Source organism: Grampus griseus, assembly GCF_964374135.1.
Source record: "Grampus griseus genome assembly, chromosome: 13".
NCBI classification, from domain to species: Eukaryota; Metazoa; Chordata; class Mammalia; order Artiodactyla; family Delphinidae; genus Grampus; species Grampus griseus.
The window spans coordinates 78,883,404-78,909,742 of record NC_139007.1 but is presented as its reverse complement, the minus strand read 5'-3'; the positions used below and the strand labels follow the sequence as shown (position 1 = coordinate 78,909,742).

Genomic DNA, 26,339 nt, shown 5'->3' with positions numbered 1-26,339 from the left:
CCGACTCTTCCTCTCCCTCCCCCAGCGGGGCGCGTGCTTGAGTGGCGGGGGCTCTGCTGCTGCCCGGGAGTGGGTTGGGGGTGCCCCGGCGACAGGATGGGGAGGCGCTGCACGAGGCGGGCCGGACTCCGGGATGGGGGCTGCGGGCGGGAGTCTCCGTGCCCGGCCAGCTTCCAGGCTTCCCGCGGGGAGGAGGGGACAGCGAAGCGCCCTGGGTCCCTCCCGGAGGACCAAGCCCCGTGGCAGCCAGGTTCTGCGTGCGTTGCTGCTTCCCCTGCCCTTTCTCACTTCTCCGACACGGGCGCTCACAATTTGCTCGCTTTATTTCTCTCCTTTCCCCCCGCGAGCTCCCACGGCGGCAGAGGGGCCACCCGCTGTGCTCTCCCGCCCCGCCCGACTGTCCCCACGGATCTGCTCGTGCGCTCGGCCCCGGCTTTGCAGCGGGGGTCTGAACCCTCCCGCCGTGGGCACAGCCGGTGGGCCGCGAGAGCGAAGACGGGGCGGGGACGATCGGTTTTCCGCGCCCCAATTTCCTTTCACGGCCTATTGGGACGTGTAGTTCTTCCTCTCGCCGTCCGGCTCCGAGAGGAAACGCAACTAGGGGACCAAAAAACTACAAATCCCTGCATCCTCCGCGACGAGGGCGGGAGAGGCGTGGTACTGAGCGTTCTGGTGCTGTTTGGTTGGAGATGGAAACCAACAAAGGGAAGGGCTGGGGTTCTACTGCGCCTTTTCGGTGCTGGGCGCTTCACACGTTACGCACGTTCTTTATCTAATCTTCACGACAACCCTGCGAGGCACTATTGTATCCAGCCGACTACTTGCCAGAGATCACAAACCGCCCGGGTGGTCGAGATGGGATTGAACCCAGAGCCCTGAGAATTTCACTCATTAAGCGCTGCCTAGGTGAGCGGTGTCAAAGGGAGATGAGATTGGTTTATCCAAGAGAGGAAAAGAACTAGGGGCAGTTGGGAAGAGCTTCCTGTAGTAAGGAAAAAGTGGTGGGAATGGCAATTCGAGTAGGACATGAAATTATAAGGAGTTATGAATAAAAATGGTATTTACCAGGATCCATCATAAAGCAGGTTAGGGGAATGGGTAGGACCTTAGTTAGAAATGGGTCCGAATGGTTTTAGATATTGTATGACCAATGAGCACATTGTAGGGACAATTCAGTAGTCTGCGGCTGTACTGATTTTTAAAAAAACAACTGGCAAACCTCAGACAATTCAAATGAAAACTCTCCCATGCTCTCCTATCCTTTAGCTCATGGGATCAGCAGGATGTTATTTGATTTATTTCAAGCACCTTTTCTCCAGGTGTCCAGTTAATATACTAAATACATTGACTTGGTTGCTTGAAAAAAAGACTCCTATTCTTGTTCTCAATTAAGCCCTTAATTTTTCTGGCATCGTGGTTATGCTTTTTAATAGTCCTTCTCTGTTAGAGAAACATACAAAAATATCTGCATGTGCTTTAAAATAGTCCAGCCCATCCACCCCCAAAAAACACGAGGATATAGATATTGGCAAACTTGAAAATTGTTCATGTTGGGTGATAGATATATCTTTATTAGTTATCTGTGGCAGCAAATTATCACAAACCTAGAAGCTTAAAACAACACAGATTTATTATCTCAGTTTCTGTGGGTCAGGTGTCCAGGCACTTGGGTCATCTGCTTAGGGTCTCACACCTGCCATCAAGGTGTTGGCTAGGCTGCATTCTCATCTGGAGGCTCAATTGGAAAAGAAACAGCTTCCATGTTCACTTGGGTCACTGGCAGAATTCATTTCCTTGCAGCTGTAGGACTGAAGACCTTGGCTTTTGCTGGCTGTCCACTGGAGACTGTCCTCAATTCCTAGGTGGCACCTGGCATTCATGGGCCAGCACGGCCACTTACTTCATCAAGTCAGCAAGGAGAGTCTCCAGAGCAAACCTGCTAGCAAGATGGAATCTCATATAACAAAAGGTAATCACACAGGGGTGACATCAAATGTGCCGTACTCTGTCCGTTAGAAAGCAAGTCACAGGGGAAGGGATATTACAAGGGTTTGAATACTAGGATGAGCGGCTACCCTAGGGTTTGTCCACCACCGTGCACAAGAGGGTCCATGCTTATGTTTGAAATTTTCCATAATAAAAAGAAATGAATTACATCTTTAAAAATTATCTCTAAATTTCCCACTGCCAGCAAGTTTCTAGATAAGCTGATATGATTGTTTGCAGTTGTCTTCCTAAGAATTCCTTGTTTCTTCCTACTCCATGTTTACTCAGACCTATGGCAATTAGCTTAGGACATATACTTAAATTCACTAGAACCTGGCATGACAGCCATGGATTTTAACTCACCACCTAAAAACTACTCTGTAAGGTGTGGTAGAGTTTATTCAGTCATTTCTCAATTATTTAGGGGTGTAGTTTGTGCGAAGTATTTTTTGTTGCAGCAGGGATATAAAAGGATCCAAGATAGAAGTTTATATTTGGGGGCTAGAGGGAGAGGTGGAGAGAAAAAACAATAAATGCAAATAAAATGCACACCAAAAAAGGGAAATAAATGACTAAATGATAAGACAATTTCAGAGAGACGTGACATGAACAAAAAAACAGAGCAGGGTTGTTGGATAGAGAGACTGGGGTGGGGTGAGAGACCTCCGTGGAGGAGACGCTTGAGCAGAGAACCAAATGGTAAGAAACAGCAAGTACAAAGACCTCAAGGCAGATCAAGCTTGGAAAGTTCTAGGGGTGCAAAGTAAACACAGTCTGGCTGGAATGGAGTGAGGGACAGGATGAAAGCTAGAGGAAAGGCTGGGTGAGGCATCTGGACTCTATTCTCCGTGCACTGGGAAGTCACTTAATCTGTGACCACCATTATAGTAAGTGAGGAAGGGTCAGGAGGAGAGTAACATACAGTACTTGCCCTCAGGAATATATAGCTTCCAAACTTTAATGCTAGAAGGACCTCGGTGCATCTAGAATTATAGACCAAAACATTTCTTTTTTATATGGGAAAATTTGAGGCCCAGAAAAGGAGTTACCTGCAAAAAATTTCTTGAGAATGCCTCACAATAACAAATAATTCATAAATGAACCTCGAATTGAAAGAGTGCATCCTCTGATTTAAAGCTTTAGAAACCTGATAACTAATGATTATTTAGTGCCCGTCATGTGCAAGGCATTGTGGTAAAGAAGTTGAATATGGCAGAGAAGCTACAGCCTAGTTGGGAAAGCAAGATGGAGACACATAAGAAAGTAAGTAATGGAAGAAAATTATGTAATAAAAATCACTATCATTTCTGGAATAGCTTCTTGTATTAGACAATATCCTGATTCTTTACACATTTAGCTTATTAAATCAAAAGGACAACCTGACAAGGTAAGGAATGTTACCTTTCTTTCACAGAGGAGAAAACTGAAGATCAGAGAGGTTAGGTGATTTGCCCAAGGTTTCATAGCTGGTAAGTAACGGAGTCAGGATTGATGGCCAGGTGTGCATGTCTGATTCCACTACACAGTGGAGGAGTATACTGTGTCTGACTCACTGCCAACTGAGTAGGGAAGAGTATCTTGATTTCAGCGGAAAGGGAGATCTATGAGGCCTAGACTGTAGCAAAGTGAGATCCAGGACTCTGACAATATGATAGGCAGGACAAGAGGGGTTAGGATCTCAAGGAGATGGGAAGGGTGGGAAAACACATGATGTTTCCAGTTAGAGTGGAATTGACAAGGATTCAAGAGCAAATACTTTACTTGGGAGAGGATTCCTTAAAACGCTGCTGAGACAGGAAGTGAGCTAGGGAGGGGTGAGCCTGTAAAGCTTGCGTGGAGAAGCTGCCACTGTGGGTGGCTGGAGCTCAGACCCTCCAGGCAACTGTGGGAGGTGGTACAGACCCTGCCTCACAGTTTCCCCACCTGAAGGGCGAGTTTGCTGAACTTTGTCCACCAACCCATCTGTTATTAGCTGGGAGCCCCTTATGGGAGCACTAACTCTTCATCTTCTTTACATTGGGCCATGCTCCTAAAGCTACCACAGCCGTGAACCCTAAGAGCACCAAGCTGGCCCTCCCTTGAGTGTTGGTGGTATCTTTGATTCCAGCGCATCGTTCCTTGTTCTCATCTGCCTCAGTGGGTTTACCGACAACAGGGGTTACATTATTAACAAAATTAGAGCTTTGTTCCTTTCATCTGAGCATTCCACAAACCCACCTCGGTCATTCTCAGAATACCTCCAGGCAGCCAGGAGAAAGTACGGTCTTATCCACGGTGAAGGGGGAAGACATTCAGATCCCAAGACAGATGATTTGTATACCTTTCGAGGCCAAGATGAGTGTGCACCTGTGTGGTCAAAGTACGTAAGTCAAAGGGACCCAGTGCTAGAAGGAGAACTTTGAAAATGCCAGAAGGGGATTTCTTTTGAGAGTTCAGGGCTGGTAATTCAGGAATTAGCTCAGGAAATAATTGCCGAAGCTCCCATAGCAGACAAAATTCCTCGGAAAATCAGGCACCCTAATTCCTTCCAACCCAGAGAGTTTGCTCCAAGTTTTACATGTGCTCAGCACATCTGGGAACATCTTGTGTCAAAACACGTAAGATGTTTAAAGTAATAAACTCAGCACTGCAAGGAAAAAATTGGATGAGGCAGAAAAAATTTAATCCAAAATGTACTTATAATTTCCCCAGTGACTTTTTCTTGGCTCTTTTAACACCAAAAAGTTACTTTTTAGGATTTTAATAAAAATAATTCATGTGCATTGAAACCATTGTATTACAAAAAATTTTCTTACACATAAATACGAAAAATGTAAAAGTTTTCAAATTCCCATTACCTTAAGATGACAGTCATTAACATTTTGTTGACCATCTGTTATGTAATTAATTTTATCCACACACATATCATGTTTTTTATATATAAATTTATTTTATTTATTTATTTTTGGCTGCATTGGGTCTTCGTTGCTGTGCACAGGCTTTCTCTGGTTGCGGTGAGCGGGGACTACTCTTCGCTGCAGCACGTGGGCTTCTCATTGCGGTGGCTTCTCTTGCTGCGGAGCACGGGCTCTAGGCGCGCAGGCTCAGTAGTTACGGCTTGCGGGCTCTAGAGCACAGGCTCAGTAGTTGTGGTACACGAGCTTAGTTGCTCCGCGGCATATGGGATCTTCCTGGACCAGGGCTCGAACCCATGTCCCCTGCCTTGGCAGGCAGATTCTTTTTTTTTTAAATAGATTTATTTTATTTATTTATTTTTTGGCTGCGTTGGGTCTTCATTGCTGCGTGCGGGCGAGCGGGGGCTACTCTTCGTTGCGGTGCACGGGCTTCTCATTGCGGTGGCTCCTCTTGTTGCAGAGCACAGGCTCTAGGCCCGCAGGCTTCAGTAGTTGTGGCACGCGGGCTCAGTAGTCGTGGCTCACGGGCTCTAGAGCGCAGTCTCAGTAGTTGTGGCACACGGGCTTAGTTGCTCTGCGGCACGTGGGATCTTCCCGGACCAGGGCTCAAACCCGCGTCCCCTGCATTGACAGGTGGATTCTTAACCACTGCACTACCAGGGAAGTCCCCACACACGTATCATGTAATAAAAATGGAATCGTGTCATGCGTCCTGTTCATCCTGTATGGTTTTCTAAAGTGTCATCCCTAACCCCTACTATTTCCCAAGTAACCAACGTAAACAATTTAGTATATATCCTTCTCCAGGCTCATATACTTATAGGCAAACTGTATATACACGTATATGCAGTCCATAATCCAATTTCATCAATCGTCTGAATAATGTACTTTATAATTAATCTTTCCTAGTTCACGATCCAGCCCAGGTTTCATACCTAGCACTTACTCTTTCAATAGGGAACAGTTCTACCTCCTTTCTTTTAGTTTCTTGATCTTGACATTTTAGAAGAGTTTAGGCCACTTATTTTGTACAATGTCAGTCCATTTGGGTTCGACTGGCATTTCTTCACAGTGTAATCCACAGTGGGGCTCTCATCAGGTTTCAGCCACAGGCATGAAGGCAACGTTGCTGAAACTACAAGATACCTGCGTGGGTCACACCTGCTGCTGCCTCTGGGCCTGCAGTTCCTCACAGGATTTCGAAGAAGCATGTCCATACTGCTTCCAGCTGCAGGTGCTGGATAAAGCTGGAATGTGTCTCCAGCCCAAGGCTAAACTGACACCCCAAAGTACAGACACTTATTAATTGAGAAGCAAAATAGATATGCACTCAGGTTTAAAGAAGCAAAAATTATGAAGAAGTAGAAAGGCTCCAAAACTGTTTTGTTGATTACTTGTAAAATATGCATCAGAACACTAACTGGTAAAATAACGGGAAAAGGAGAAGCATCCTATGGACGATGAGAAACGATTCTACCACTCCTCAGATTTAACCCTTGCAGGAAGACACAGAGACTAAAGTTCTGAGTTCTGCAAGTCTGGTTCCAATGGCGAGAGCCCAGCCTGGTTTTCAAAACACCTACATCTGGACAGTCAATACCCATTTGCTCCTCAAAGGACATGAGCAAAACAAAGAAACACTTCTCTTAACTAAAAATGCAGCTTAGTCAGAAAGAATTCCAAAAGAATCCAAAGTGGATTTCAGAAATTTCTTGTCTCCTCTGTAAAGAATGGATTTTGAGAAATGTGTAATGCTATTTCGGAACTAAAGCTAGTCAGTAAAAAACTTGTTTGACTTTTATTTATTTTCTGAATACATGGAAACCAAATCCAAGAACAAACTTTCCTTGACATCCTTGGCATTTGTGGGAAATAAAAACCTCACTGGAATGAATAACTGAAACCTACCCACCTCAAGTGTTGGTTGTGAGATCAAAAAAATATGTGAAAGTGCTTGTCAGTAGTAAACTCATAAGCAGGTATTACTGGTATTCTTATTATTTTCCCTTTTCTCATCAGTTTTCACCATTTATATCATTCTCTTTCAAAAGGAGATTGAGACCTTTATAAGCGTGTCTACTTAGAAGGACTTCTTCGGGGGGTCAATAGCCTGACTGCTAATTCAGAAAACTGGTGTGTCCTTTTTCTCCTACAAACATCTGCATAACTGTACATTAGTGAAACCTGAAGATTATCCCTATTTGGGGTGTAAAAATATCCGGGATATTCTTAATTATAGATGATCTAATAAGATAAAGATACAAATATATTTTACAGAAATTTTCATTTTTATAACTTTCTGTTGTTCCTGTAGTAATATTTCACCTTAAGAGACAGTTTAATTTGTTCTAGTACAGACTTATTTCTGGGTTTAAAATTATTTCAAAATGTCAACTTTTACTTTAGCTATCTTACATCTTTTCTGGAACAACATAGGTACAATTTGGTTTTTGTTAATAAGCTAAGATTGTTTTCCACCTTTCTATTTAGCTCATTTAGATATGTTGAAGAAAAATCAGGTTATGCATTTTTGGTGGGAAGTGATGTGTCTTTCTCAGCATCAGGTCCAAAGGTCCATGGTGCTGGTTTGTCCCAATATTCATGATATTCATTTTGATTCCTAGGGTAAGGAGGTTCCACTAGGTTTTTCCAATATAAAGTTGTTATTTTCCTTTGTAGTTAATAAATACAAAGACTGCAAATGTCTTGTTCTTCATCAAACTCTCCCCTACTAATTTTAGTATCTATTGATTTCTTGATTCTATTTCCTTCCCTTTCCTCCCTTCCTTCCTTCTTTCTTTCCTTTATCTTTCTCTCTCCCCCCTACCCACTTTTGTTGGCATAAGAAAGACCTTTCTTTCCTTCCCCATTTATTTATTGATTCACTGGTTTATTTATATCAGTATGGCCTCATAGATACTTTTATTATTCAATGGGATATAATCTATTGTTTTTTGTTTTTAATTAATTTATTTATTTTTGGCTGTGTTGGGTCTTCGTTTCTGTGCGAGGGCTTTCTCTAGTTGCGGCGAGCGAGGGCCATTCTTCATCGCGGTGCATGGGCCTCTCACTATTGCGGCCTCTCTTGTTGTGGAGCACAGGCTCCAGATGCACAGGCTCAGTAGCTGTGGCTCACAGGCCCAGGTGCTCCACGGCATGTGGGATCTTCCCAGACCAGGGCTCGAACCCATGTCCCCTGCATTGGCAGGCAGATTCTCAACCACTGCGCCACCAGGGAAGCCCTAATCTATTGTTTAGTTATAAATAACTACAACTATAATCTGTCAGTAGTTATTTTGACATTCAAACTGTTCCAGGTTTGGCTAGCATGAGCCCCTTCATGCTAACTCCTGTGAAATTTGACATGACCCAGTCACTCCTTGAGCACTTGCTTCCCTAACTGCCTCAATCAGATGTTCCAGGGTCCCCCTGTACTTTTCCTGTCCCAGCCCTGCAATCTGTCATTTCTCCAGGGGGTCCTAGTTCCTTTTAGTGGAAAACACATATGTGTTTATATATCTCTGTCTATTTATATATCTATTAAAACATAGGCACAGATATTTATTTTTCTCAATGCTAAAAACCATGTTTTCAAACTGATAACATGCACTTCCAATCAAAAACTACAAGCTGTAATGCATGCTTCTCACTTTCCATATCTGTAGCTCATTCCTTCCATTATTCTCAATGTATTTGTTCATTTCTTCAAGTCTAGAGTACAAAAAAGTTTTGGAATTGCTAACCCGTGCCACCATGAAAAGCAAACCAGCAAACTAGAGTTAATTAATTATTTACAGTTCTTCTGTTTTGTTTTAGAAAAAAAAAAAGTGTACATCCTTGCACGTTCCCAATGTTGGGGGTAAAGCAACAACTATGTCATCATTAAATGTGATGTTACCTTTGGGATTTTTATAGATGCCTTTATCAGGTTGAGGAGGTTTCCCTCTACTGCTGGTTTGCTGAGAGTTCTTATATATATGGATGCTGAATTTTGTAAGATATGCTTTCTGCCCCTATTGAGATGATTCATTTTCTCCTTTATTCTGTTAATATGACGTATTACATTGATTGATAATTGAATGCTAAAATTTACATTTCTAACGTAATCCTCATTTGGTCAAAATGCATTGTCCTTTTCATATATTATTGGATTTGGATTACTAATATTTTGTGAAAAAACTTACATCTATGTTAATGAGAGTTATTGGCTACTGATTTTTTTTTTTTTTTTTTTTGCGGGGGTCAGGGGAGGTCATGTCTTTGTCAAGTTTGATTTCAGGATTCTCCTGACCTCATAAAAATAAAATGGGAATTGTTTCTCCATCTATTTTTTTGAGAAGGTTTGGTAGGGTTGGTATTGTTTACTTATTAAATGTTTGATAGAATTCACCAGCTAATTATTTGGTTCTGGAGTTCTATTTGAGGAAAAGATTATGATATCAAACTCAATGTCTTCAAAGGATATAGAACTACTCTTATTTTTTAGTTCATCTTGTGTCAGTTTGGGTAAGTTATACTGTTAAAGAAATTTTTCTACTTCATTTAAGTTGTTGGATATATTGGCATAAATTTGTTCATAATATTCTGTCATTATTTATTTAATGTCCATAAGATCATTTATTGTAGATACTGGCAATTTTCTTAATCAGCCTTGCTAAGGGTTTATCAATTTTATTATTTTTTTTCAGAAAACCAAATTTTTGCCTTGTTAATTTAAGCTATTGTTTATTTTCTATTTCATTTATGTCTGTTCTTACCTTTATAATTACCTTCCGTCTATTTACTTTGGGTTTAATTTGCTCATATTCTTCTAGATTCTTAAGGTAGAACCTTAGATTGATTGTAAACCTTTTTTCTTTTCTAATATAAATATTTAAAACTATAAATTTCCCTCCAAGAATCTCCTTAGCTACATCCCACAAAATTTGATATGATGTATCTTTATTATCATAATTCAAAGTATCTTCTAATTGTCCTTGTGATTTCTTCTTTTATCCATGGTTTATTTAGAACTGAGTTGTTAAATTTCTAAGTATCTTAGAGTTAATGACTTCTAATTTAATAATTTTGAGATCAGAGAATGGGCTCTAAGATTTCAATCCTTTTAAATTTATTGAAACTCATTTTATTTTCAAGCATATGGTCAGCCTGTTACGATTCCAGGTGCACTTGGAAAGAATGTGTTTCTGCCATTCTTATGTGTGGTGTTCTTTAAATGTCAACTGGTTCAAGATGGTTGATAATTTTGCCAGGTCTTTTATACCCTTACTGTTTTCTCTGGTTGTCCTAACAGTTACTGAGAGGTAGGTGTTAAAATCTCCAGCAATGTTTTGTCTACTTTCCCTTTAGTTCTGTCAGTTTTTGCTTCATGTTTTTGAAGCCTTGTAATTAGGAGCATATACATTTATAATTGTTTAACTGTTATATATTCCCAATGAATTGGCCATTTTGTTGTTGTAAGTGTTCTTCTTTTCTCTGGTTATATTCCTTGTCTTGAAGTAATTTTTTATAGTATTAATTTGCCAGCTCAGTTCTCTTATGTGTACTGTTTGCACGGTACATATTTTTCCATTATTTGACTTTCAACTCCTCTGAAACTTTGCATAAAGGTAATTATTTTAAACAGCATGTACGTAGGTCTTGCTTTTTTACCTTGTCTGACAGTCTCTGTTTTTAATGGGAGTGTTTAGTACATTTATATTTAATGTAATTACTGATATGGTTGGATTTAGGTCTACCATTTTTATTTGTTTTCTATTTGTCTGATCTGATATTTTGATTCTTTGTTACTACTCTTGGTTTTATCAAAAAAAATTCAATATTCCATTTTAACTCATCGATGGGCTTTTAACCTATTCCTCTTTGCCTTAATTTTTAGTAGTTTCTCTAGGGATTAAAATATGCATACTTGTCACAGTCTTTATGTAAATGATCATGATGAAAAACCACGATTGAAACAATACCACTGTTGGTGAGGAAGTGAAACAATGGAATTCTCATATACTGCCTCCATCTAGGCCTTTAGTACTATTAGGAGGAAGACAGGTACAAGAGCCTTCACTGAAGCATTGTTGTTGTTGTTTATTTTTATTTTCTTATAAAGCTTACCTTTTAAAATATTTTTATTTATTTATTTTTGGCTGCATTGGGTCTTCATTGCTGCATGCAGGCTTTCTCCAGTTGCCGCGAACAGGGGCTATTCTTCGTTGCGGTGCACGGGCTTCTCATTGCGGTGGCTTCTCTTGTTGCAGAGCACAGGCTCTAGGCACTCGGGCTTCAGTAGTTGTGGTTCGCGGGCTCTGGAGCGCAGGCTCAGTAGTTGTGGCGCATGGGCTTAGTTGCTCCGTGACATGTGGGATCTTCCTGGACCAGGGATCAAACCCGTGTCCCCTGCATTGGCAGGTGGATTCCTAACCACTGCGCCACCAGGGAAGTCCTGTTGTTGTTTTTTAAATAGTAAAAAAAATTAAAACTTGAAATAGCCTATATGTCCATTAATAGGGGATTAGATAAATAAATTCTGAGCTATTTATTCAATAGAATATTACATAGAGTGAAATGGAATAATTAAAACTATAATAATAAACATAAATTTCAAAAAATATATTGAATGAAAAGAGAAATTTGCTGAAGGTCACAAAAATATATCTTTTCTATGAATTATAACAGGATATACTGTTTATGATTATATACATATATAAGTATATACTAAAATTCCCCCCAAAACCCTAAGGCATGCTAAACACAAAATTCAGGGTATTCTTTCTGCAAGAGAAGGAGGGAGGAAAGGAGAAAACGAGGATCAGGAGTCCAAGCTGCATGGCTGATAGGAGGGAGTTTTTATATCTTTATTGTATCATTATCTAAACTTTTTTATATTCCTGCAGTATTTCTTAATATTTTTTGGAAGAACAGGATTACCTTTTTATCTCCATACCCAGTTTATTTCGAAATGAATAAAAGAATTTCCAAACAATATATTTTTCTCAGTTAAAAATCTATCTGGAAACCACCAAATGTAAGGGACTTTCTCTTTTGACATTTCCTATTCTATAATTAGTGAGAATTAGTTATAATTCTCACTTTGTGGCTTTGTCCTCTGTTGATGAGAGACATCCACATACTCAGAACAGCACTTTATTAGCAAGGTTGATTGTTGAGGTTTAGGCAAAATATGGGCATTATCAAGCACAGGTAAGAAGAAATGGAATACCTGGAACAGGAGAAGACACGTTTAATTTACTAGAAAAATGTAAATAGGTTAAAGTGCTAAGTTACACATCAGTATCGTCGAGGCCCCATGATGGATGGCTCTGTCTACCTGTAAATCCATCATCACAAGGAAAACTTACCATGATCTCAATCAACTCTTCTCTGGTAAATGATTATCATCCTCCTGGCAAAAGGGAAAGTCAGTAATAAAAGTTCCTTTTTTTTAGCTTTGGTATCTTAATAGTGAAACAAATCTATCTAGATTAACACAGATGTTAAGTGAGCTTGAGGCAAAGCTTTGAAAAATCTCTTGCAGGCGGAAAAAAAGACTGTAGAAGAGGAGATGGGGAAGAGAAAAGGAGACAAGAGGAGTCTAAATGATATGAAAAATTTAAGGTTTGAACCTTAAAAGCTTTGGGCACCCAAGATAAATTTGAGTGATATTGATGAACTATATCTTACCCATCTATCCTCAGAGTCCCAGGCATGTGCTAGACTATGGGAGTGCAGAGACGGGTAAGAACTAGTCTCTGATTTTTTTTTTGCGGTACGCGGGCCTCTCACTGTTGTGACCTCTCCCGTTGCGGAGCACAGGCTCCAGACTCACAGGCTCAGCGGCCATGGCTCACGGGCCCAGCTGCTCCACAGCATGTGGGATCTTCCCAGACGGGGGCACGAACCCGTGTCCCCTGCATCGGCAGGCGGACTCTCAACCACTGCGCCACCAGGGAAGCCCTCTGATATTAAATGTAGCATCCAGAAGGTAACTAAAGACACTCCCATAAGGCAGACAATTGCCACAATGATTGTACACACAATAGAGCAAGGGGTCACAGATAAAGGAATACTGTAACTAGTGTGGAATCTGACATTTGGTCTGGATCTTTATTCATCCTTAATCAAAGGCAAGAAAGGAAAATTCCAAAACCAAGGAAGAAAGACAACTCTCATGGCATTGTTTAAATATTTGGGAAAAAAATAGTATGAATGAAGAATTATTTTTTAAAATATATGTGCTGTGGGCTGAAGTGTGAACCCTCACACCCAATTTCATATGTTGAAATCCTAATCCCCAGTACCTCAGAATATGGCTGTATTTGGAGATATGACCTTTAAAGATGCTGGGCCCTGATCCATTTTCATAGGCGTACGTACACAGAGGAAGATCATGTGAAGGCACAGAGAGAAGACGGCCGTCTACAAGCCAACGAGAGAGACCTCAGAAGAAACCAACCCTGCTGACACCTTGATCTCAGACTTCTAGCTTCTGGATTTGTGGAAAAATAAATTTCTATTGTTTAAGCCACCCAGTCTGTGATACTTTGTTATGTCAGCCCTAGCAAAGAACTAATACACTTAAATATGGTCCACTTAAAGTGATGGCAAAAATCCTGTGTTGACCTACAGTATTCAAACCGTATTATAGATTTAAACACAAGTATAGAATGATCCAATTTTATTTTATTTATTTATTTTTTTTTGCAGTGCGCGGGCCTCTCACTGTTGTGGCCTCTCCCGTTGCGGAGCACAGGCTCCAGACACGCAGGCCCAGCGGCCATGGCTCACGGGCCCAGCCGCTCCGCGGCATGTGGGATCCTCCCGGGCCGGGGCACGAACCCGTGTCGCCCGCATCGGCAGGTGGACTCTCAACCACTGCGCCACCAGGGAAGCCCAGGGGAGTATTTAATATTCCTTTTTTATTGAGGAAACTGAGGCATAGAAGAGTTACCTTATTTGCTTGAGATCACACACGTTATTTGATTTAAGGTCATTTCTGGATCTACAGAGGACACAAAGTAACTTTAGACATTATATCTCCCCCTGAGGAACCTGCACCCTGGTAAAACAAATCAGGCACACAGAGAGTTATCAACACCTAACTGCGGCATGTAAATGCTGTATGAGAGGGTCCAGGTGTTCACTCCTAGCTGGGGCAACCAGAAGTTGTCTGAAAGGAGGTAGCTTTAAACTTTAGCTTTGAGGGGGTAGGAAGAATTTTAATAAGTGGAGATTCTTTTTACCACAAAATCAAAATAACAACTGTTTTCCACCTTCGTTTCTTTGTGTTATTCCTTCCAGCTCTTTTCAGAGCTATCTCTAAACAGCAAAGCATCACCAGCACCAACCTCTTTTTATTCCCATCATCTCGTATTTCCCTCAGGGCACTGAAATTCTTTAGCAATAGCAGACACAGCTGGGCGTGCACAGATGCTCAGATGCCAAAGCAGGTTTTGATTGCCGAACAGCTGTGGCAAGGACAATAGCCCACTTCCCTTTGGACAGGTATCTCTGAGTGCTGTTTTGACCAGCTTCTAGGAGAGGCATTGTCTGAGGCAACCAGAATTCACCCTGGAGTCACTTCTGAGCACATCTTTGTCCCATGATGGAGGTGTTATTTGAATTCACCTTCAATTGTTGTCTGTTAAATAAAATTCTAAAATTCTTTGTCTCTTTAAAGTTGGAGGATAGAGGGATTGAGTGGTCAATTTCACACCTGTGATTGGGTGACATGAGCATTGATGAGAAAGTTCATTCGTCTGTACATTCTCCCAGGACTCTCTAGCTCCCATATTTGACCCTGCTTCCTCTAAATCTGTCTCTAATTCCTCCACCAGAAAGCAGAAAGTAATCGTTAAAGTAAATCAGTTTTTAAAGTATTAGCAAGGCTTTTCACATTGCTCATAATCAGATGTCTGTAATTCTGTGATCAGAAGGGAGAGGACATGTTTTTAGAATAGTTCTTTAAGCAGAGGGTAATTTCTGGATACCTGTAGAAAGCAAGTCAAAAATATTGAAGAAAAATTGGAGTCATTTGCTCTTATCAAAAACAAGTTATTTCTTTTAAGAAGAAAAGCTCATGACTGTTGGTTAATAACTCAGCCAGCTGAAAGAAACCTCAACAACTTAAGAAAACCTTTCAATAGACAAAAGATTGAAACATTTGATTTCAGTGTCAGTTTCATATTTTTGACCTATAGGAAAGGCTGAAGATATTTCAATACCTTTTTCAAGCACATGCAGGTTACAAGGAACTACCTCTTCTCCATCTCTTCGGAAGAGGAGTTTAATTATAAGAACAGTGAAGATTACATAATTTGAAAAAAACCCTTATCTCTAAATTATGATCATAAAATAAGATACTAAAATGATTGCAATTTTAATTGTTCCTAAGAGTAGGGTGGACTACCACGCACTCACACCCCTTATTTCCCGCCTCCCCACAATGCATTACATGAACACTGGAGTACGATCCACTTTGTGGTTCCAGGTAATATAATCTAAAGAATACAGCAAGGACGCTGTAAAATCAGAATATAGCTGAATCTTCAAACATTTCCTCTGTTACTCTGTGTTATTTTAAAATCTGGATACCAAAGTGTCATTTCTTCTCAGTTTAAAAATAATGCTATTTTTATTGTTGTTTCCTATGGAAACAATTTCCCTAGGCACAGCAACGGCCATATCTTAACAGGGAATTATTTATTTAAGCCAGTTGCCCTTGTTGCATTTTGGATGACACAAACCCGTATTTTATCCCAGTGGAGTCTGCAAGGGGAATCCCTGCCCACTCTTGGAGGATCATCTATTGCTCCATAGCCACACTCCCAAGCGGCCACAGAAACCATTCTGTTCTCTAGAGATCAGATTGAGGAACTTCAGGTCCCCAGCGACTAATGGAACGTTACAAAAGCTGTGACCAAATTGTCAGAACTCTCCAGGTCTGCCTAAGGTCAAATGACAAATAAAGCAGTGAGGCTCAGAAGAGACACAAGCATCTCAAGAATCCTTGCACAGGAACAAAAGAATTGAGTGACGCTTGCACAAGGGCAAAAGAACTTTCCCTTTGCACAATACATATTTCTGACAACACAATATTCTTCTTTAAACATTAAGGAATGGGAAACTTCTATCACACCTATAAATAAGTAGCTTGTATCAGACTAACTCTCCCACAAAAACAGCTATAAAAACACTCCCGTGCTTCCCTGGTGGCGCAGTGGTTGAGAGTCTGCCTGCCAGTGCAGGGGACACGGGTTTGAGCCCTGGTCTGGGAAGATCCCACATGCCGCGGAGTGGCTGGGCCCGTGAGCCACAACTACTGAGCCTGCGCGTCTGGAGCCTGTGCTCCGCAACAAGAGAGGCCGCGACAGTGAGAGGGCCCCACACCGCGATGAAGAGTGGCCCCCGCTCGCCGCGACTAGAGAAAGCCCTCGCACAGAAACGAAGGCCCAACACAGCCAAAAATAAATAAATAAATAAAATTTTAAAAAAAAAACACTCCCTCCAAATAAAACAGCTATTAAAACAACAGAGAGTAACCAAAGCAGCCCGGACTGAAGGGGTCAAGATCCTGGAGAGGAAAAAAAATGCACTGTGGTGAGCCAGATAGCTGCCACTGCTATTTTCCCCAGGGAATTTGCTGAGGTGTAGAGGATAGATAGATAGATAGATGGATGGATGATCTAGTGTTGCAGGAGTCTCACTGGGCTGCAGAGACACAAAGTGGAAGTCAGGGCTATCAAACTGAAAGGATTTGAGGAGCCAGCCCATTTTCCCTGTGCGATTTTCCCTCAAGACATTGACATATTCCTAAACTAAGTAGGCACAGTCCAAGAGGAAGAAACCAAGCAACCACCCAACAGAGAGCTTCTCAGGCTAAAAGGGTCACCATGGTCTTAGGGGTCTCCTGGTACTAGGAAGACAAAACTTGGAGTTCAGGACCCTCCAAAAATGAAGGGTCCTGGCACAGAATCTAAACTTTAAATTGAGACCTCTGAAAGGTCCCACCCTGCGAGGAAGGGTATGATAACTCAGAGATAAAACAGCCCTTACAAAACCTGAAACTCACCTCCAGTCAGGTGAACTCCTGATTGGACCAAGTTGTCAATATAAAGTAAATCTTCTCTGTGGGAAGGTAATCGTCATTTAGAGTCTCTATAATTGTTTATAGACAATGTGCATCATTAAATCCAAACTACCAGGCATGCCAGAAAATATGACCCATGACCAAAATTCAAGAGAAAAAGAAAGCCAAAACAATAGAAAGAGTGATCCAGACGTTGAGGTTCTCAGACTCACACTTTAAAATAACTATGATTGACATGGTCATGGAAACAGATAAAAATGCGGAGAATTTCGCCAAGAACTGGAGTCTATTAAAAAAGTATTAAATGGCAGTTCAAGAACTGAAAAATATAACTGAATTGAGAATTCAAAAGCTAGATTTAATTATAGATTAAAAGCAGAAGAGAGAATTAGCAAACTGGAAGATAGGTCAGTTCACAAAGCCAAATTGAAGCACAGAGAAGGAAAAAAGAAAACTAGAGAAAAAAGTGAAAGAGACACATGGGACATGGTGGAAAATTCTAACATATGTGTAATTAAAATTCCAGGAGAGGAGAAAGAATGGGGCAGAAACTATTTCCCCAAACTGACAAAAGACATCAAGCCACAGATTCAAGAAGTTCTATGACCTCTAATCAAGAAAATACAAAAGCAAGCCACACTTAGGCACATCATATTAAGACTGCTGAAAACTGGAGTTAAAGGGGAAAAATCCCAATAGTAAATAAATAAAAAAACATATTACCCTCAAGAGGCAACAAGACAGTTCTGAAACAAACACTCTATTTCTTTATGACGGAAAAAAAAAAAAGGGAATTTATAACACAATACCATTTACAATAACAGCAAAAATCATCAAATGGATAGGAATAAATCAAACGCACAGGGTCTCTTCACTGAATACTACAAAACATTCCTGAGAGTATTTTAAATAGACCTAAATAAATGAAAGAATATACCAAGTTCAAAGACTAGAAGACCCAAAATTTTAAGGGTTAATTCTATCCAAAACAATCAATAGATTCAATGCAACCCCTCCCCCAAAATGCCTGTAGGTCACTGACAAGTTGGAAATTGACAAATTGATTGTAAAATTTATATGGAAATGCAAAGGGCCAAGACAAGTGAAAACAATCTTGATGAAGAAAAAAAACTTGGAAGACTTCCATTACCAGATATCAAGATTTATTAGAAAGCTAAATTCAATAAATGTGGTATTGGTGAAAGGATATAAAATAAATCACTGGAATATACTAGAGAGTTCAGGAAAAAAATGTACTCTTTTCAATAAATGGTGGTGGATCAATATGGGAAAAAATTAACCTTAATCCTCTACCTACACCCCAAAATCAATTCCAGATGGATCATAGATCTAACTGTGAAAGGTAAAATAATACAGCTTCTAGAAGTTAATAATATCTTCATCACCTGGGGTAGGCAAAGAGTTCCTAAATAGGACACAAAAAACACTAAATGTAAAGTAGAAGATGAGAACTGGACTTTATTAAAATTAAGAACTTCTATTTATCAGAAGTACCATTAAAATAATGAAAAGGCAAGCAACAAGCTGTGAGAATACATAAATAATGAATATATATGTATATATGTGTGTGTATCCTATAAATAATTGAGAAGGCAGATAATTCAATTAAAATTGGACAAAGGCTTGAATAGGCTCTTCCAAAAAAGTATATTCAAATTGATAATCAACACATGAAGGGTGTTTGATAGCATTAGTCGCCAGGAAAATTAAAATTAACAACACAACAAAATGCTACCACTCACCCAACAGAATGGCTAAAATGAAAAGGACCGGTAATACCAAGTGTTGGTGAGGACATGAGCAACTGACCTCTCATCACTTCTGGTAGGAGCGTAAATTGGAACAAATACTGTGGCAGATTTTAAAATGGCCACGAGTTCTTCCCATCTGTGTGTGCATTTGCAACTGACACATATGATTTGCAACTGACTTTGCAGTTTCTCCCTCCAAAAGGTCTGTGGAGATTCCTTGAAACGGGGCTTGGCCGTGTGACATGCTTTGGATGATGGGACATTAGCAAATGTGATACCAGAAGAGGCCTTGAGAAGAGCTGGTATGTTGGAGTTTGCTCTCATTTTCTGCTCTTGGCAACCCTGCTACCACCACCAAGTGAATGAGCCCAGGCTGGCTTGCCAGAGTGATTCGTTGTCCAGTTAGCTCCATCTCTCCTACAGACAACCAGCCAACTGCCGGAGAAGTGGATGAGGCCCCCAGCTGACTGCTAATTCCGGACTGAACCCAGCCCAAACACACGGAGCACAAACAAACCATCCCGGATGAGTTCAGTCCACTCGGCTGACCCAAAGAATAGTGAGTTGCTGTTTTAAGTCACTACATCTCCAGGTGGTTTGTGATGCAGCAAAAGTTAACTGTAAAAACCACTTTGGAAAATCGTCTGGCAGAATCTGTTAAACACATACCCTGTTCTCCAACACTTCCACTCCTAGTTATGCACCCAACAGAAATGCGTCAAAAGACACGTGCAAGAAGAATGTTCTTTGTAACACTGTTCATAATACCCCAAACTAAAAATAACACAAATGCGCATCAAGAGTAGAATACATAAATATAATGTGGGATAGGCATGCAATGGAATACTATATAAAAATACTATAAAACACTATAAAAATGAGCAAACTATTGGTAAATGCTCAGCATGGATGAAACTCACAAATACCATGTTAAGTTTAAAAAAAAAAACACAAACCCAAATGCAGATACAAAAGAATACATACTGCACGACTTCATTTATAAAATTCAGAAACTAGGAAGAATCAGCAGTGACGGCAACCAGAGTAATCATTACCTTTGGAAGGGTTTTTGGCTGGCAGGAAGCATAAGGAAAGTTTCTGGGTGACAGTAACGTTTTAGATCTTTATTCAACTGTGTTTACTCTGTAAAAATTCATTGAATTGAGTATCGAAGATGTGTGCCCTTTACTGTATGTTATACTTCTATTTTAAGCAAACTATTTTTTTTGGCCGTGCCACGTGTCTTGCGGGATCATAGTTCCAGAGATCGAACACGGGCCCCAGCAGTGAAAGCACTGAGTCCTAACCACTGAACCACCAGGGGATTCCCTATTTTAGAAGTATAAAAATATAAAATAATAAGGAATTATTCTCAGTTCTTTTCTTTGCAATGTTTCCTTCAAGGAATTTATCTAACCCCACACACTTCTGGTTACTAGATTTTTGCTGATTGACTTAAATCTCTGTCCTCAGGCCCTGTCACTCTCCAGTCCTTCCATAGCCATTTGTCCTTACATGATCCATTAACATGGCAAATGCAGAGTCTAAAACTGAACAAACCTCACCGCCCCCACGTATTTGGGTTCACGGAGCTCCTCATTTCCAAGTACCTTCTCAGGCACCTCTCACTGCCTTGTCTCCACATCATAATGTCAAGTCCTCTCATTACTTCCTTTGGATTTTCTTTCAACTGTCTCCCTTTCTCATTTCCACTGTGTCAGGGTTCAGAGCCAGGAAACAGAAACCACTGTTATCTTAAGCAGAAAGAGATTCAGTACAGGGAACTCGGGCTTAAAGAATTGTTGAGAGGCTGGAGTTGCCTTCTTCAGGCTGACCTCCGGGAATGACCTCCCAAAGCAAGACCACCAAAGTGGATCTCCTGGGGGGTTCTATCTCTGCCACAACCAAGCAGGTGGACTGCAGGAGTCCGTCACTGGAAGTGTTGAGTTCAAAAACACCCCCCATCCCGGCTGCAATTCAGATGTCAGGGAACCAGCCAGCCATCTCACCAAGGCACTCAAAACTGGTAACGCTAGCAACTGGGTGCTTGAGAATAAACCCAGACTACGCACGACTCTGCTTGTCAGCGGTAACGACCGACACGGGAAAGATGGCCCCCATCTCACTTCCCACCCCAGGAAAGTGCATCTAATTGGTAGATGAAAAAGATGGTCTTACTAAAAGATTTTTTTTTTTTTACTGTCGAGTACATTTTTTAAAAAATTAAGATAACCATTGGAAATCCTTAGATTGCCTTCAAAAATTGCAGACATATTTCCTATCAGTTATAGCAAGGTAGTGCTTCTCAAGGATATGAGTGTGTTTTGGAAAGTCTGTTCAGATACATATCAATTATACCACGCCAATTTGGGGTCTAAACTAAATTATACTGTCCATGGGGGAAAACATCTTTTACTCAGTCCCTGTCCCATTTAATTGGAATCCACATAACTTAGGTTTTATCTTTGCTCAACTTAACTAAAATCACTACGTGGAGGGCATTGTGCTTGCTTCATCATAACCAGCTCTGAGACACCAGATGTAACCCCTTGTGTCCAAGCACAGGTTCTTACTGGGTACCTACCCCATTGATGTCACACTTGTCCTGACTTGTGGTGCATGTTTGGAGATGCTGCTTGTAGTTTATTTATCCAGGTGTGAGTGTAGCTGGAGATTCCAGTAGATAACTGAGATATAACTGCTGTGTCATTCTTACAGTACTGACTCTTCCTTTTGGGGGCTGTTTAATTCCTTGGCTCAAAATGTGTCACTCCGTTTCTAATTACTGCCAGCCAGATGAGTGTACCTTCTGTTATGTCCTGTCAGGCCCCAGATCTGTGCATTATTAAAAGTTGAGTAATGCTCATTGTCTTTAAAATACAAATTATAATTCCTTTAGACCAGCTACCATATGAACTGAAGGCAGAGTTAAGTGGTGATGGTGTCTAGACAAATAGCAACAGCTAATATTACTCTAGGGCCAGAGTTCTGACCTAGGCAAAAGCATAAAGGGGGCAAGTTTGTGGGTGAGGGTGATGTATCTTGGGCTCTCTCAGGCGTAGTCTGGTTTTATCCAATGCTGGCCTCTGTCTCTGAGGATATTTCTTTTTAGAAAGAGTATGTGTGGCTTTCTTGAGTTCACCTGCCCCAGAGGCAGAGCCAGATCTCCTTTTGACCTTGTAAGCAGTGTAAGTTCCTGATCCCTTCTAGAGAGTTGGTGGCATATCTCACTGCCTGTCACCAAGACCTCGTGGGCAGCCCCTCCACTGATTTCATAAAGCCACAGGGACCCCTGAGCCTCTTGGGCAAAGACGTTAGGGAATTGGAAAGGAGGAAGCCATGCCAGATTTTCAAACAGAGTTTTCCTTGCACCTCCGAGTTCAAATTACAACTCAGTCCATTTATACATGTAGTAAAACAAGAATAATTAATTTCACTTTTTCTTTCATTAATGACCAATTATATCAATTACACAGACTAAAACTCCTTTAAAAAATCACTCCCATTTACATCTTGGTTAATTAAATTCCCTCAAATATGTAAAACTGCAGTTATAAATTTAATGTGTTCAGTTTTCTTTTGAACTACTTCAAATGCCTATCCTAAGCAGTAAAGCCTGTCCAAGTACTTAAACAACTGTAATCAATCTAACAAATTAAACCTATAAATACTGTGATTCTCAGTTCACTTAAACATTCCAATACTGTTTATAAATTTAATCAAATTTTTGTACTTAATTTAAATCACAAGTCTAAAATCAATTACTTAATTACACATTTAAAACTGAAATCACAAACCTAGTCTGTCTTTGTGCTAATACATCCAATTCCTTCATGACACACAGTGAAATCTAAGTACATCCAGAGTTCCTCAATGATTTCAGATGTATTCCTGAACTACACAAAAGTATGAATATGATGGTTTGATTTACTTAAACAGATCCATGCCTAATTCTAAACTTTCCTAGGACTAGAAATATAGCTCACCCATTGAAGGAACGACTTCATCATCCCCCAAAACCTGGGTTGTCTTCTCAAGGTGTCGGAATCACTTATTGGCCAGGCAGCGTGTCCCAGAGGAGCCTGCGTTTGTCAGAGCCTGCGTTTGCCCCAGACAATCCTACCTGCAGCCCTGGTGGACCTGTGAGCTTTTGTAGTCAGACACCGAGGGACTTCAAGTCCTCACCTTACAGAGAGTGTTAATCTTGAAGCCCTGGCTGCCTGGGTTCAAGTGGAAGCATGACCTAATCTTCCAAATCTTCTTTCAACGTTACTGCCTGATGGGGTGTGATGGAAACCTGCACCCCCATTAAGGTTTCAGTTAACCTTCTCTAACCCCTCACTGCAGGCCAGAATTTGAATTCTTTTGATCTTCCTTATGGCCAGGCCACAACTCTTACAGACATCTAAATGACATCCGGTTGGTTCTGCATGTGTCATGCCTCCATCTGGCTCTGTCGTCATGCTCATGACGCTGGCCCCGCTACACAGCACCCTGGCAGAGCCGTCTAGTGGGCTACTAACCTTAGCCATCCAGGCCAGAAGTGACAACCTTTCTCTGTGTTCAACTGCACCTCCAAACCACTGATCTAAAGACATTTAGCTAGGCTTTCCGATGATGAGAGGGAGCACGAGGTGACTGGGCGAAAGAATGCAAGTTACAAACATCAGTTCTATCAGGTGCCAGTCATGTATTTGCTTGTGTGCCAGGGAGCATGGAGACAGGGATGGACGAGACCCACCGTGTTCCTACTGTCACCCCAGAGAGAGAAACCAGATGATAACAAGCAAACCACTGGGTGCCTCAGTGGCCTCTCAGATCCGCACAGCCCTCCTGTGGCTGAGGACCCCAACACCCGCCCCAGTAGCCTGGGCATTAGCACGGTGGGCACACTGTTTTTTGGCAGCACTGCACCAGTTCCAGCAGTCTGCCCTCCAGTGACAGAAGCTGCCCTCCAGTGACAGAAGCTTCCACTCTGGCTGGCTATGTGATCTGGAGCAAGACAGGAAGAATTCCTTGGACAACAGTTTCCTCCTATGTCAAATGGTGCGGGGATTAAATGCGCTCGTTCAGGTAAAGCACATGGCAGTGCCTGGCACCGAACATGTGCTTGATAAACAGTAGCTACTACTGTCTTCGGTAGATGCATTTTTAATTTTAGGTATGTGCCTTAGTCAGCTCCGGCTGCTGTGATAGGATACCATGGCTTAACAGCAGTAATTTATTTCTCATAGTTCTGGGGACTTGGAAGTCTGAGATCAAGGTGCCAGTGTGGTCGGGTTCTGATGCGGGCTCGCTTCCTGGCTTGCAGACAGCCACCCTCTCACTGTGTCCTCACATGGTGGAGAGAGAGAGCAAGCTTTGGTTTCTTACTCTCCTTACAAGGACAGTAGTCCCATCAGGAGGGTCCTGTTCTCATGATCTTGTCCAAACCTAATTACCTCCCAAAGGCCTCCCCTCCAAATAGCATCACACTGGGAGGTTAGGGTTCCAACCTATGAATCTGTGGGGCACACAAACATTCAGTCCATAGCAGTGCATTTCTCTGAGACTCCGGTGGGCTTGATTTTTTTTTAGTATCTCTTGAAAATGATACATTTCTGAAAACATACTTAGATGAAACTTGAGGATGCATAGCTGAGCATTGCCAAAGTTGTCCTCGATGTGTTATCTCCTTTCAAAGAACAAAACAGGGCTTGCCTGGTGGCGCAGTGGTTGAGAGTCCACCTGCCGATGCAGGGGACACGGGTTCGTGCCCAATCCGGGAAGATCCCACATGCCTCGGAGCGGCTGGGCCCGTGAGCCATGGCTGCTGGGCCTACGCGTCCGGAGCCTGTGCTCCGCAACGGGAGAGGCCACAACAGTGAGAGGCCCGTGTACCGCAAAAAAAAAAAAAAGAACAAAACATCCCTTCAGGGAGGGAGATGGTCATTCTCCACTTGTGCCCTCAGATCCATTCCTCACGCTTCCTGCCTTTCTCCATGCTCCGAAGAGCTCTCGAGGGGTCCCTTTTGGCTGGTTTCGGATAGGATTTGGCAGTGGGAGGCACTGGAGGACACTGGCTGCAGGAGGCAGGGCAGTTTTTCCCTGTTCCCTTCATGCTTTGGTGCCTGGCTCAGCAAGTGGCAACATCTCTCCATGACACTCCTTCTGCCAGGGTGAGGACCTCCTGCCTGAGTCCAGATCTCGCCGGGCCCCCCGTTTCCCTTCAGGCCAGGGTCTATAACAGCTTCCCACTGTTTTCATTTCTGGTGCCTTGACCTCTCTTAACCCTGCCCACTCCTCTGTAGAGTCCCTTCATTAAGGAATCTTCTGTTGAACCACCTGAGAGGTTTTCTGTGTCCTTCTGGGACCCTGGGTGATAGATGTAATTATAATAAATTTCAATATTTTCCCATGCAACCTACTTCCCTATCAGTCATGCTGTTAGTTTAATAACATATTTTCCATCATTAAAAAAGAAATTCTGGAGAATTTCCAGCTGGCACATGCAAGGTCATGATTATAATTGCCTTAAGGGAAATAGTCATTTTTAGTATTGCTTGGAAATGAGATTGGGAAATACAGTCTTTGCTCATGGCTTGAGGTATTAAGGAATATGCTAAATGGGAAATTAGAAGTCAGCACAGGAGTTCACAGGCTCGAGTTATCAAAAGATCATTTTGTGATCCCTCATTTGCTTTCCCAGTGTAAGGCAGAGTCCTAATTATCTTTCTATAGGAATCCAACACCTTCCCCTCAGCCAATATTTAGGCGCGACAATGAGGCATACCCTCATCTCCCCCCAGAAGCTCGGAAATCAGATTACTTTCAGAAAGTTCAACTTTAAATAACTGGGACTGGATCAGAACAAAGAAATGCAGTTACCTTAAAAGCAGAAGGACTCTTAGCTGGCCTGAAAACATCAAACGATCTAAAGCAAACATATGTCTGTCAGAACAGGCCAGCCGAAGGAGAAGCACAGAAACAGACATCAGCTGTGTTCAATGAATTATCTCGCAGAGGAACAAGCTTGAGTAACTCAGAATGTTCTGGTAGCCTTATAATGAGACAAACACCTCAGCTTATCTTGGCCAGATGCTATTAAATAATCAATCCTAATTCCCTGTGTTTCAACTCTGTGCTCACCGAGGAATATTCTTACAGTAATGATTTTCTTATTTCAAAAGCAATACATGTTTATTACAGAAATAATCAGAAAATGTGGGCCAGGCCCAGAGATAATGTTAGTGTCTCGATACATTTTCTTCCATGCTGTTTTTCACACACAAAAATACATAAACATACATATTGACAAAAATAGAAATCTTTCATCCTTACTAAAGTGCTTTGCAACTTACTCTTCACTTAATGACGAATAAGGAACATCTTTGTGTGTCCACAAATATGCCTCTACTACAGCAGGTTAATGGATACATTGTTTAAGGTGGGCAATCCTATAAATTTACTTAACCAGAGCTGTATTATTGCGCATTTCTGCCATTTGCATCATTTTGCAATTACCAACAGAACCGCAGGAGACATCCTTGTAGCAAACCTTTGGACCTCTTTAACCATTTCTCTGCACAGATTCCCAAAGAGCATGGACATTCCAAGACATTTGAATTA

General features: G+C 41.5%; 1 long non-coding RNA gene across 2 annotated transcripts; it reads left to right on the top strand.

Annotated features, from left to right (window-relative positions):
- The first annotated feature begins 690 nt into the window (after window positions 1-690).
- Window positions 691-13,388, top strand: LOC309831874. 2 transcript variants are annotated; one of them, XR_014297641.1, is made up of 3 exons: window positions 691-906; window positions 1,801-1,969; window positions 13,238-13,388. It is a non-coding gene; the product is annotated as an uncharacterized lncRNA (long non-coding RNA). The 2 variants fall into 2 exon arrangements; XR_014297642.1 differs by lacking the exon at window positions 13,238-13,388 and adding an exon at window positions 5,980-6,042.
- The last annotated feature ends 12,951 nt before the right edge of the window (window positions 13,389-26,339 follow it).